Here is a 14,759-nt window from a genome sequence, read left to right on the forward strand (position 1 = left end):
TGGATCACCCCAAGCCCCGGTAAGGCGGCCGAATACATTCCCATCCAGAATTCCGTCCCCAATGTGAATGACAAATGTTCAGTTCATCAGTTGCCTCCTTGGTTGATCATTTGTCGCTCTGACCTCGACAACTCATTAACCAGTGTTTCAGATACTGCACAAAGGCCATTTGACGACCACAACTCGGTTCCCAAGCGGGAATAGAGCACCCCAAGCCCCGGTAAGGCGGCCGAATACATTCCCATCCAGAATTCCGTCCCCTATGTGAATGACAAATATTCAGTTGATCAGTTGCCTCCTTGGTTAATCATTTGTCGCTTTGACCTCGACAACTCACTTACCAGTGTTTCAGAAACTGCACAAAGGCCATTTGACGACCACAACTCGGTTCCCAAGCGGGAATAGAGCACCCCAAGCCCCGGTAAGGCGGCCGAATACATTCCCATCCAGAATTCCGTCCCCTATGTGAATGACAAATATTCAGTTGATCAGTTGCCTCCTTGGTTAATCATTTGTCGCTTTGACCTCGACAACTCACTTACCAGTGTTTCAGAAACTGCACAAAGGCCATTTGACCACCCGAACTCGGTTCCCCAAGCGGGAATGGGGCACCCGAAGCCCCGGTAAGGCGGCCGAATACATTCCCATCCAGAATTCCGTCCCCAATGTGAATGACAAGTATTCAATTAATGAGTTGCCTGCTTGGTTACTCATTTGTCGCTCTGACCTCGACAACTCATTAACCAGTGTTTCAGAAACTGCACAAAGGCCATTTGACGACCACAACTCGGTTCCCCAAGCGGGAATGGATCACCCCAAGCCCCGGTAAGGCGGCCGAATACATTCCCATCCAGAATTCCGTCCCCAATGTGAATGACAAGTATTCAGTTCATCAGTTGCCTCCTTTGTTAATCATTTGTCGCTCTGACCTCGACAACTCATTAACCAGTGTTTCAGAAACTGCACAAAGGCCATTTGACCACCCCAACTCGGTTCCCCAAGCGGGAATGGAGCACCCCAAGCCCCGGTGAGTTGGCCGAATACATTCCCATCCAGAATTCCGTCCCCTATGTGAATGACAAATATTCAGTTGATCAGCTGCCTGCTTGGTTAATCATTTGTCGCTCTGACCTCGACAACTCATTAACCAGTGTTTCAGAAACTGCACAAAGGCCATTTGACGACCCCAACTCGGTTCCCCAAGCGGGAATGGAGCACCCCAAGCCTCGGGAAGGCGGCCGAATACATTCCCATCGAGAATTCCGTCCCCAATGTGAATGACAAGTATTCAGTTAATCAGTTGCCTCCTTGGTTAATCATTTGTCGCTTTGACCTCGACAACTCACTAACCAGTGTTTCAGAAACTGCACAAAGGCCATTTGACCACCTGAACTCGGTTCCCCAAGCGGGAATGGAGCACCCCAAGCCCCGGTAAGGCTGCCGAATACATTCCCATCCAGAATTCCGTCCCCAATGTGAATGACAAGTATTCAGTTCATCAGTTGCCTCCTTGGTTTATCATTTGTCGCTCTGACCTCGACAACTCATTAACCAGTGTTTCAGAAACTGCACAAAGGCCATTTGACGACCCCAACTCGGTTCCCCAGGCGGGAATGGAGCACCCCAAGCCCCGGTAAGGTGGCCGAATACATTCCCATCCAGAATTCCGTCCCTAATGTGAATGACAAGTATTCAGTTAGTCAGTTGCCTCCTTGGTTGATCATTTGTCGCTCTGACTTCGACAACTCATTAACCAGTGTTTCGGAAACTGCACAAAGGCCATTTGACCACCCCAACACGGTTCCCCAAGCGGGAATGGAGCACCCCAAGCCCCGGTAAGGCGGCCGAATACATTCCCATCCAGAATTCCGTCCCCAATGTGAATGACAAGTATTCAGTTAATCAGTTGCCTCCTTGGTTAGTCATTTGTCGCTCTGACCTCGACAACTCACTAACCAGTGCTTCAGAAACTGCACAAAGGCCATTTGACCACCCCAACTCGGTTCCCCAAGCGGGAATGGAGCACCCCAAGCCCCGGTAAGGCAGCCGAATACATTCCCATCCAGAATTCCGTCCCCAATGTGAATGACAAGTTTTCAGTTAATCAGTTGCCTGCTTGGTTCATCATTTGTCACTCTGACCTCGACAACTCAGTAACCAGTGTTCCAGAAATTGCACAAAGGCCATTTGACGACCCCAACTCGGTTCCCCAAGCGGGAATGGATCACCCCAAGCCCCGGTCCAGCGGCCGAATACATTCCCATCCAGAATTCCGTCCACAATGTGAATGACAAGCATTCAGTTAATCAGTTGCCTGCTTGGTTAATCATTTGTCGCTCTGACTTCGACAACTCATTAACCAGTGTTTCAGAAACTGCACAAAGGCCTTTTGACGACCAGAACTCGGTTCCCCAAGCGGCAATGGATCACCCCAAGCCCTGGTAAGGCGGCCGAATACATTCCCATCCAGAATTCCATTCCCAATGTGAATGGCAAGTATTCAGTTATTCAGTTGCCTCCTTGGTTAATCATTTGTCGCTCTGACTTCGACAACTCATTAACCAGTGTTTCAGAAACTGCACAAAGGCCATTTGACGACCCCAACTCGGTTCCCCAAGCGGGAATGGAGCACCCCAAGCCTCGGTAAGGCAGCCGAATACATTCCCATCCAGAATTCCGTCCCCAATGTGAATGACAAGTATTCAGTTAATCAGTTCCCTCCTTGGTTAATCATTTGTCGCTCTGACCTCGACAACTCATTAACCAATGTTTCAGAAACTGCACATAGGCCATTTGACCACGCCAACTCGGTTCCCCACGCGGGAATGGAGCACCCCAAGCCCCGGTAAAGTGGCCGAATACATTCCCATCCAGAATTCCGTCCCCAATGTGAATGACAAATATTTAGTTGATCAGCTGCCTGCTTGGTTAATCATTTGTCGCTCTGACCTCGACAACTCATTAACCAGTGTTTCAGAAACTGCAAAAAGGCCATTTGACGACCCCAACTCGGTTCCCCAAGCGGGAATGGAGCACCCCAAGCCTCGGTAAGGCGGCCGAATACATTCCCATCCAGAATTCCGTCCCCAATGTGAATGACAAGTATTCAGTTAATCAGTTGCCTCCTTGGTTAATCATTTGTCGCTTTGACCTGGACAACTCACTAACCAGTGTTTCAGAAACTGCACAAAGGCCATTTGACCACCCGAACTCGGTTCCCCAAGCGGGAATGGAGCACCCCAAGCCACGGTAAGGCGGCCGAATACATTCCCATCCAGAACTCCGTCCCCAATGTGAATGACAAGTATTCAGTTAATCAGTTGCCTCCTTCGTTTTTCATTTGTCGCTCTGACCTCGACAACTCATTAATCAGTGTTTCAGAAACTGCACAAAGGCCATTTGACGACCCCAACTCGGTTCCCCAAGCGGGAATGGAGCACCCCAAGCCCCGGTAAGGTGGCCGAATACATTCCCACCCAGAATTCCGTCCCCAATGTGAATGACAAGCATTCAGTTCATCGGTTGCCTCCTTGGTTAATCATTTGTCGCTCTGTCCTCGACAACTCATTAACCAGTGTTTCAGAAACAGCACAAAGGCCATTTGACAACCCCAACTCGGTTCCCCAAGCGGGAATGGAGCACCCCAAGCCACGGTGAAGTGGCCGAATACATTCCCATCCAGAATTCCGTCCCCTATGTGAATGACAAATATTTAGTTGATCAGCTGTCTGCTTGTTTAATCATTTGTCGCTCTGACCTCGACAACTCATTAACCAGTGTTTCAGAAACTGCACAAATGCCATTTGACGACCCCAACTCGGTTCCCCAAGCGGGAATGGAGCACCCCAAGCCTCGGTAAGGCGGCCGAATACATTCCCATCCAGAATTCCGTCCCCAATGTGAATGACAAGTATTCAGTTAATCAGTTGCCTCCTTGGTTAATCATTTGTCGCTTTGACCTCGACAACTCACTAACCAGTGTTTCAGAAACTGCACAAAGGTCATTTGACCACCCGAACTCGGTTCCCCAAGCGGGAATGGAGCACCCCAAGCCCTGGTAAGGTGGCCGAATACATTCCCATCCAGAATTCCGTCCCTAATGTGAATGACAAGTAATCAGTTAATCAGTTGCCTGCTTGGTTCATCATTTGTCGCTCTGACCTCGACAACTCATTAACCAGTGTTTCAGAAACTGCACAAAGGCCATTTGACGACCACAACTCGGATCACCAAGCGGGAATGGAGCACCGCAAGCCCCGGTAAGGCGGCCGAATACATTCCCATCCAGAATTCCGTTCCCAATGTGAATGACAAGTATTCAGTTAATCAGTTGCCTCCTTGGTTTATCATTTGCCGCTCTGACCTCGAAAACTCATTAACCAGTGTTTCAGAAACTGCACAAAGGCCATTTGACGACCACAACTCGGTTCCCCAAGCGGGAATGGAGCACCCCAAGCCCCGGTAAGGCGGCCGAATACATTCCCATCCAGAATTCCGCCCCAATGTGAATGACAAGTATTCAGTTAATCAGTTGCCTCCTTGGTTACTCATTTGTCGCTCTGACTTCGACAGCTCATTAACCAGTGTTTCGGAAACTGCACAAAGGCCATTTGACCACCCCAACTCGGTTCCCCAAGCGGGAATGGAGCACCCCAAGCCCCGGTAAGGCGGCCGAATACATTCCCATCCAGAATTCCGTCCCCAATGTGAATGACAAGTATTCAGTTAATCAGTTGCCTCCTTGGTTAATCATTTGTCGCTCTGACCTCGACAACTCACTAACCAGTGCTTCAGAAACTGCACAAAGGCCATTTGACCACCCCAACTCGGTTCCCCAAGTGGGAATGGAGCACCCCAAGCCCCGGTAAGCCGGCCGAATACATTCCCATCCAGAATTCCGTCCCCAATGTGAATGACAAGTTTTCAGTTAATCAGTTGCCTGCTTGGTTCATCATTTGTCGCTCTGACCTCGACAACTCAGTAACCAGTGTTTCAGAAACTGCACAAAGGCCATTTGACGACCCCAACTCGGTTCCCCAAGCGGGAATGGATCACCGCAAGCCCCGGTACGGCAGCCGAATATATTCCCATCCAGAATTCCGTCCCCAATGTGAATGACAAGCATTCAGTTAATCAGTTGCCTGCTTGGTTAATCATTTGTCGCTCTGACCTCGACAACTCATTAACCAGTGTTTCAGAAACTGCACAAAGGCATTTTGACGACCAGAACTCGGTTCCGCAAGCGGGAATGGATCACCCCAAGCCCCGGTAAGGCGGCCGAATACATTCCCATCCAGAATTCCGTCCCCAATGTGAATGACAAGTATTCAGTTAATCAGTTGCCTCCTTGGTTAGTCATTTGTCGCTCTGACCTCGACAACTCATTAACCAGTTTTTCAGAAACAGCACAAAGGCCATTTGACGACCCCAACTCGGTTCCCCAAGCGGGAATGAAGCACCCCAAGCCCCGGTAGCGGCCGTAAACATTCCCATCCAGAATTCCGTCCCCAATGTGAATGACAAGTATTCAGTTAATCAGTTGCCTCCTTGGTTAATCATTTGTCGCTCTGACCTCGACAACTCATTAACCAGTGTTTCAGAAACTGCACACAGGCCATTTGACCACCCCAACTCGGTTCCCCAAGCGGGAATGGAGCACCCCAAGCCCCGGTGAAGTGGCCGAATACATTCCCATCCAGAATTCCGTCCCCTATGTGAATGACAAATATTTAGTTGATCAGCTGCCTGCTTGGTTAATCATTTGTCGCTCTGACCTCGACAACTCATTAACCAGTGTTTCAGAAACTGCGCAAAGGCCAATTGACGACCCCAACTCGGTTCCCCAAGCGGGAATGGAGCACCCCAAGCCCTGGTAAGGTGGCCGAATACATTCCCATCCAGAATTCCGTCCCTAATGTGAATGACAAGTATTCAGTTAATCAGTTGCCTGCTTGGTTAATCATTTGTCGCTCTGACCTCGACAACTCATTAACCAGTGTTTCAGAAACTGCACAAAGGCCATTTGACGACCACAACTCGGATCACCAAGCGGGAATGGAGCACCGCAAGCCCCGGTAAGGCGGCCGAATACATTCCCATCCAGAATTCCGTTCCCAATGTGAATGACAAGTATTCAGTTAATCAGTTGCCTCCTTGGTTTGTCATTTGCCGCTCTGACCTCGAAAACTCATTAACCAGTGTTTCAGAAACTGCACAAAGGCCATTTGACGACCACAACTCGGTTCCCCAAGCGGGAATGGAGCACCCCAAGCCCCGGTAAGGCGGCCGAATACATTCCCATCCAGAATTCCGTCCCCAATGTGAATGACAAGTATTCAGTTAATCAGTTGCCTCCTTGGTTACTCATTTGTCGCTCTGACTTCGACAGCTCATTAACCAGTGTTTCGGAAACTGCACAAAGGCCATTTGACCACCCCAACTCGGTTCCCCAAGCGGGAATGGAGCACCCCAAGCCCCGGTAAGGCGGCCGAATACATTCCCATCCAGAATTCCGTCCCCAATGTGAATGACAAGTATTCAGTTAATCAGTTGCCTCCTTGGTTAATCATTTGTCGCTCTGAACTCGACAACTCACTAACCAGTGCTTCAGAAACTGCACAAAGGCCATTTGACCACCCCAACTCGGTTCCCCAAGTGGGAATGGAGCACCCCAAGCCCCGGTAAGCCGGCCGAATACATTCCCATCCAGAATTCCGTCCCCAATGTGAATGACAAGTTTTCAGTTAATTAGTTGCCTGCTTGGTTCATCATTTGTCGCTCTGACCTCGACAACTCAGTAACCAGTGTTTCAGAAACTGCACAAAGGCCATTTGACGACCCCAACTCGGTTCCCCAAGCGGGAATGGATCACCGCAAGCCCCGGTACGGCAGCCGAATATATTCCCATCCAGAATTCCGTCCCCAATGTGAATGACAAGCATTCAGTTAATCAGTTGCCTGCTTGGTTAATCATTTGTCGCTCTGACCTCGACAACTCATTAACCAGTGTTTCAGAAACTGCACAAAGGCATTTTGACGACCAGAACTCGGTTCCGCAAGCGGGAATGGAGCACCGCAAGCCCCGGTAAGGCGGCCGAATACATTCCCATCCAGAATTCCGTCCCCAATGTGAATGACAAGTATTCAGTTAATCAGTTGCCTCCTTGGTTAGTCATTTGTCGCTCTGACCTCGACAACTCATTAACCAGTTTTTCAGAAACAGCACAAAGGCCATTTGACGACCCCAACTCGGTTCCCCAAGCGGGAATGAAGCACCCCAAGCCCCGGTAAGGCGGCCGTAAACATTCCCATCCAGAATTCCGTCCCCAATGTGAATGACAAGTATTCAGTTAATCAGTTGCCTCCTTGGTTAATCATTTGTCGCTCTGACCTCGACAACTCATTAACCAGTGTTTCAGAAACTGCACACAGGCCATTTGACCACCCCAACTCGGTTCCCCAAGCGGGAATGGAGCACCCCAAGCCCCGGTGAAGTGGCCGAATACATTCCCATCCAGAATTCCGTCCCCTATGTGAATGACAAATATTTAGTTGATCAGCTGCCTGCTTGGTTAATCATTTGTCGCTCTGACCTCGACAACTCATTAACCAGTGTTTCAGAAACTGCGCAAAGGCCAATTGACGACCCCAACTCGGTTCCCCAAGCGGGAATGGAGCACCCCAAGCCCTGGTAAGGTGGCCGAATACATTCCCATCCAGAATTCCGTCCCTAATGTGAATGACAAGTATTCAGTTAATCAGTTGCCTGCTTGGTTAATCATTTGTCGCTCTGACCTCGACAACTCATTAACCAGTGTTTCAGAAACTGCACAAAGGCCATTTGACGACCACAACTCGGATCACCAAGCGGGAATGGAGCACCGCAAGCCCCGGTAAGGCGGCCGAATACATTCCCATCCAGAATTCCGTTCCCAATGTGAATGACAAGTATTCAGTTAATCAGTTGCCTCCTTGGTTTGTCATTTGCCGCTCTGACCTCGAAAACTCATTAACCAGTGTTTCAGAAACTGCACAAAGGCCATTTGACGACCACAACTCGGTTCCCCAAGCGGGAATGGAGCACCCCAAGCCCCGGTAAGGCGGCCGAATACATTCCCATCCAGAATTCCGTCCCCAATGTGAATGACAAGTATTCAGTTAATCAGTTGCCTCCTTGGTTACTCATTTGTCGCTCTGACTTCGACAGCTCATTAACCAGTGTTTCGGAAACTGCACAAAGGCCATTTGACCACCCCAACTCGGTTCCCCAAGCGGGAATGGAGCACCCCAAGCCCCGGTAAGGCGGCCGAATACATTCCCATCCAGAATTCCGTCCCCAATGTGAATGACAAGTATTCAGTTAATCAGTTGCCTCCTTGGTTAATCATTTGTCGCTCTGAACTCGACAACTCACTAACCAGTGCTTCAGAAACTGCACAAAGGCCATTTGACCACCCCAACTCGGTTCCCCAAGTGGGAATGGAGCACCCCATGCCCGGTAAGCCGGCCGAATACATTCCCATCCAGAATTCCGTCCCCAATGTGAATGACAAGTTTTCAGTTAATCAATTGCCTGCTTGGTTCATCATTTGTCGCTCTGACCTCGACAACTCAGTAACCAGTGTTTCAGAAACTGCACAAAGGCCATTTGACGACCCCAACTCGGTTCCCCAAGCGGGAATGGATCACCGCAAGCCCCGGTACGGCAGCCGAATATATTCCCATCCAGAATTCCGTCCCCAATGTGAATGACAAGCATTCAGTTAATCAGTTGCCTGCTTGGTTAATCATTTGTCGCTCTGACCTCGACAACTCATTAACCAGTGTTTCAGAAACTGCACAAAGGCATTTTGACGACCAGAACTCGGTTCCGCAAGCGGGAATGGATCACCCAAGCCCCGGTAAGGCGGCCGAATACATTCCCATCCAGAATTCCGTCCCCAATGTGAATGACAAGTATTCAGTTAATCAGTTGCCTCCTTGGTTAGTCATTTGTCGCTCTGACCTCGACAACTCATTAACCAGTTTTTCAGAAACAGCACAAAGGCCATTTGACGACCCCAACTCGGTTCCCCAAGCGGGAATGAAGCACCCCAAGCCCCGGTAAGGCGGCCGTAAACATTCCCTTCCAGAATTCCGTCCCCAATGTGAATGACAAGTATTCAGTTAATCAGTTGCCTCCTTGGTTAATCATTTGTCGCTCTGACCTCGACAACTCATTAACCAGTGTTTCAGAAACTGCACACAGGCCATTTGACCACCCCAACTCGGTTCCCCACGTGGGAATGGAGCACCCCAAGCCCCGGTAAGGCGGCCGAATACATTCCCATCCAGAATTCCGTCCCCAATGTGAATGACAAGTATTCAGTTCATCGGTTGCCTCCTTGGTTAATCATTTGTCGCTCTGACCTCGACAACTCATTAACCAGTGTTTCAGAAACTGCACAAAGGCCATTTGACCACCCCAAATCGGTTACCCAAGCGGGAATGGAGCACCCCAAGCCCCGGTAAGGCGGCCGAATACATTCCCATCCAGAATTCCGTCCCCAATGTGAATGACAAGTTTTCAGTTATTCAGTTGCCTGCTTGGTTAATCATTTGTCGCTCTGACCTCGACAACTCAATAACCAGTTTTTCAGAAACTGCAAAAAGGCCATTTGACGACCACAACTCGGTTCCCCAAGCGGGAATGGAGCACCTCAAGCCCCTGTAAGGCCGCCGAATACATTCCCATCCAGAAATCCATCCCCAATGTGAATGACAAGTATTCAGTTAATCTGTTGCCTGCTTGGTTAATCATTTGTCGCTCTGACCTCGACAACCCTTAACCAGTGTTTCAGAAACTGCACAAAGGCCATTTGACGACCACAACTCAGTTCCCCAAGCGGGAATGGAGCACCCCAAGCCCAGGTAAGGCGGCCGAATACATTCCCATCCAGAATTCCGTCCCCAATGTGAATGACAAGTATTCAGTTAATCAGTTGCCTCCTTGGTTAATCATTTGTCGCTCTGACCTCGACAACTCATTAACCATTGTTTCAGAAACGGCACAAAGGCCATTTCACGACCACAACTCGGTTCCCCAAGCGGGAATGGAGCACCCCAAGCCACGGTACGTCGACCGAATACATTCCCATCCAGAATTCCGTCCCCAATGTGAATGACAAGTATTCAGTTGATCAGTTGCATCCTTGGTTAATCATTTGTCGCTCTGACCTCGACAACTCATTAACCAGTGTTTCAGAAACTGCACAAAGGCCATTTGATCTCCCCAACTCGGTTCCCCAAGCAGGAATGGAGCACCCCAAGCCCCGGTAAGGCGGCCGAAAACAGTCCCATCGAGAATTCCGTCCCCAATGTGAATGACAAGTATTCAGTTAATCAGTTGCCTCCTTGGTTAATCATTTGTCGCTTTGACCTCGACAACTCACTAACCAGTGTTTCAGAAACTGCACAAAGGCCATTTGACCACCCGAACTCGGTTCCCCAAGCGGGAATGGAGCACCCCAAGCCCCGGTAAGGCTGCCGAATACATTCCCATCCAGAATTCCGTCCCCAATGTGAATGACAAGTATTCAGTTCATCAGTTGCCTCCTTGGTTTATCATTTGTCGCTCTGACCTCGACAACTCATTAACCAGTGTTTCAGAAACTGCACAAAGGCCATTTGACGACCCCAACTCGGTTCCCCAGGCGGGAATGGAGCACCCCAAGCCCCGGTAAGGTGGCCGAATACATTCCCATCCAGAATTCCGTCCCTAATGTGAATGACAAGTATTCAGTTAATCAGTTGCCTCCTTGGTTGATCATTTGTCGCTCTGACTTCGACAACTCATTAACCAGTGTTTCGGAAACTGCACAAAGGCCATTTGACCACCCCAACACGGTTCCCCAAGCGGGAATGGAGCACCCCAAGCCCCGGTAAGGCGGCCGAATACATTCCCATCCAGAATTCCGTCCCCAATGTGAATGACAAGTATTCAGTTAATCAGTTGCCTCCTTGGTTAGTCATTTGTCGCTCTGACCTCGACAACTCACTAACCATTGCTTCAGAAACTGCACAAAGGCCATTTGACCACCCCAACTCGGTTCCCCTAGCGGGAATGGAGCACCCCAAGCCCCGGTAAGGCAGCCGAATACATTCCCATCCAGAATTCCGTCCCCAATGTGAATGACAAGTTTTCAGTTAATCAGTTGCCTGCTTGGTTCATCATTTGTCGCTCTGACCTCGACAACTCAGTAACCAGTGTTCCAGAAACTGCACAAAGGCCATTTGACGACCCCAACTCGGTTCCCCAAGCGGGAATGGATCACCCCAAGCCCCGGTCCAGCGGCCGAATACATTCCCATCCAGAATTCCGTCCACAATGTGAATGACAAGCATTCAGTTAATCAGTTGCCTGCTTGGTTAATCATTTGTCGCTCTGACTACGAGAACTCATTAACCAGTGTTTCAGAAACTGCACAAAGGCCTTTTGACGACCAGAACTCGGTTCCCCAAGCGGCAATGGATCACCCCAAGCCCTGGTAAGGCGGCCGAATACATTCCCATCCAGAATTCCGTTCCCAATGTGAATGGCAAGTATTCAGTTACTCAGTTGCCTCCTTGGTTCATCATTTGTCGCTCTGACTTCGACAACTCATTAACCAGTGTTTCAGAAACTGCACAAAGGCCATTTGACGACCCCAACTCGGTTCCCCAAGCGGGAATGGAGCACCCCAAGCCTCGGTAAGGCAGCCGAATACATTCCCATCCAGAATTCCGTCCCCAATGTGAATGACAAGTATTCAGTTAATCAGTTCCCTCCTTGGTTAATCATTTGTCGCTCTGACCTCGACAACTCATTAACCAATGTTTCAGAAACTGCACATAGGCCATTTGACCACCCCAACTCGGTTCCCCACGCGGGAATGGAGCACCCCAAGCCCCGGTAAAGCGGCCGAATACATTCCCATCAAGAATTCCGTCCCCAATGTGAATGACAAATATTTAGTTGATCAGCTGCCTGCTTGGTTAATCATTTGTCGCTCTGACCTCGACAACTCATTAACCAGTGTTTCAGAAACTGCAAAAAGGCCATTTGACGACCCCAACTCGGTTCCCCAAGCGGGAATGGAGCACCCCAAGCCTCGGTAAGGCGGCCGAATACATTCCCATCCAGAATTCCGTCCCCAATGTGAATGACAAGTATTCAGTTAATCAGTTGCCTCCTTGGTTAATCATTTGTCGCTTTGACTCGACAACTCACTAACCAGTGTTTCAGAAACTGCACAAAGGCCATTTGACCACCCGAACTCGGTTCCCCAAGCGGGAATGGAGCACCCCAAGCCCCGGTAAGGCGGCCGAATACATTCCCATCCAGAACTCCGTCCCCAATGTGAATGACAAGTATTCAGTTAATCAGTTGCCTCCTTCGTTTTTCATTTGTCGCTCTGACCTCGACAACTCATTAATCAGTGTTTCAGAAACTGCACAAAGGCCATTTGACGACCCCAACTCGGTTCCCCAAGCGGGAATGGAGCACCCCAAGCCCCGGTAAGGTGGCCGAATACATTCCCACCCAGAATTCCGTCCCCAATGTGAATGACAAGCATTCAGTTCATCAGTTGCCTCCTTGGTTAATCATTTGTCGCTCTGTCCTCGACAACTCATTAACCAGTGTTTCAGAAACAGCACAAAGGCCATTTGACCACCCCAACTCGGTTCCCCAAGCGGGAATGGAGCACCCCAAGCCCCGGTGAAGTGGCCGAATACATTCCCATCCAGAATTCCGTCCCCTATGTGAATGACAAATATTTAGTTGATCAGCTGCCTGCTTGTTTAATCATTTGTCGCTCTGACCTCGACAACTCATTAACCAGTGTTTCAGAAACTGCACAAAGGCCATTTGACGACCCCAACTCGGTTCCCCAAGCGGGAATGGAGCACCCCAAGCCTCGGTAAGGCGGCCGAATACATTCCCATCCAGAATTCCGTCCCCAATGTGAATGACAAGTATTCAGTTAATCAGTTGCCTCCTGGGTTAATCATTTGTCGCTTTGACCTCGACAACTCACTAACCAATGTTTCAGAAACTGCACAAAGGTCATTTGACCACCCGAACTCGGTTCCACAAGCGGGAATGGAGCACCCCAAGCCCCGGTTAGGCGGCCGAATACATTCCCATCCAGAACTCCGTCCCCAATGTGAATGACAAGTATTCAGTTAATCAGTTGCCTCCTTGGTTTATCATTTGTCGCTCTGACCTCGACAACTCATTAACCAGTGTTTCAGAAACTGCACATAGGCCATTTGACCACCCCAACTCGGTTCCCCATGCGGGAATGGAGCACCCCAAGCCCCGGTAAAGCGGCCGAATACATTCCCATCCAGAATTCCGTCCCCAATGTGAATGACAAATATTTAGTTGATCAGCTGCCTGCTTGGTTAATCATTTGTCGCTCTGACCTCGACAACTCATTAACCAGTGTTTCAGAAACTGCACAAAGGCCAATTGACGACCCCAACTCGGTTCCCCAAGCGGGAATGGAGCACCCCAAGCCCTGGTAAGGTGGCCGAATACATTCCCATCCAGAATTCCGTCCCTAATGTGAATGACAAGTATTCAGTTAATCAGTTGCATGCTTGGTTAATCATTTGTCGCTCTGACCTCGACAACTCATTAACCAGTGTTTCAGAAACTGCTCAAAGGCCATTTGACGACCACAACTCGGATCACCAAGCGGGAATGGAGCACCGCAAGCCCCGGTAAGGCGGCCAAATACATTCCCATCCAGAATTCCGTTCCCAATGTGAATGACAAGTATTCAGTTAATCAGTTGCCTCCTTGGTTTATCATTTGCCGCTCTGACCTCGAAAACTCATTAACCAGTGTTTCAGAAACTGCACAAAGGCCATTTGACGACCACAACTCGGTTCCCCAAGCGGGAATGGAGCACCCCAAGCCCCGGTAAGGCGGCCGAATACATTCCCATCCAGAATTCCGTCCCCAATGTGAATGACAAGTATTCAGTTAATCAGTTGCCTCCTTGGTTACTCATTTGTCGCTCTGACTTCGACAGCTCATTAACCAGTGTTTCGGAAACTGCACAAAGGCCATTTGACCACCCCAACTCGGTTCCCCAAGCGGGAATGGAGCACCCCAAGCCCCGGTAAGGCGGCCGAATACATTCCCATCCAGAATTCCGTCCCCAATGTGAATGACAAGTATTCAGTTAATCAGTTGCCTCCTTGGTTAATCATTTGTCGCTCTGACCTCGACAACTCACTAACCAGTGCTTCAGAAACTGCACAAAGGCCATTTGACCACCCCAACTCGGTTCCCCAAGCGGGAATGGAGCACCCCAAGCCCCGGTAAGCCGGCCGAATACATTCCCATCCAGAATTCCGTCCCCAATGTGAATGACAAGTTTTCAGTTAATCAGTTGCCTGCTTGGTTCATCATTTGTCGCTCTGACCTCGACAACTCAGTAACCAGTGTTTCAGAAACTGCACAAAGGCCATTTGACGACTCCAACTCGGTTCCCCAAGCGGGAATGGATCACCGCAAGCCCCGGTACGGCAGCCGAATACATTCCCATCGAGAATTCCGTCCCCAATGTGAATGACAAGCATTCAGTTAATCAGTTGCCTGCTTGGTTAATCATTTGTCGCTCTGACCTCGACAACTCATTAACCAGTGTTTCAGAAACTGCACAAAGGCATTTTGACGACCAGAACTCGGTTCCGCAAGCGGGAATGGATCACCCCAAGCCCCGGTA

Source organism: Somniosus microcephalus, unplaced genomic scaffold, assembly GCF_052327205.1.
Source record: "Somniosus microcephalus isolate GS21.2 unplaced genomic scaffold, FLI_Smic_1.0 unresolved_chr8, whole genome shotgun sequence".
Lineage (NCBI taxonomy): Eukaryota > Metazoa > Chordata > Chondrichthyes > Squaliformes > Somniosidae > Somniosus > Somniosus microcephalus.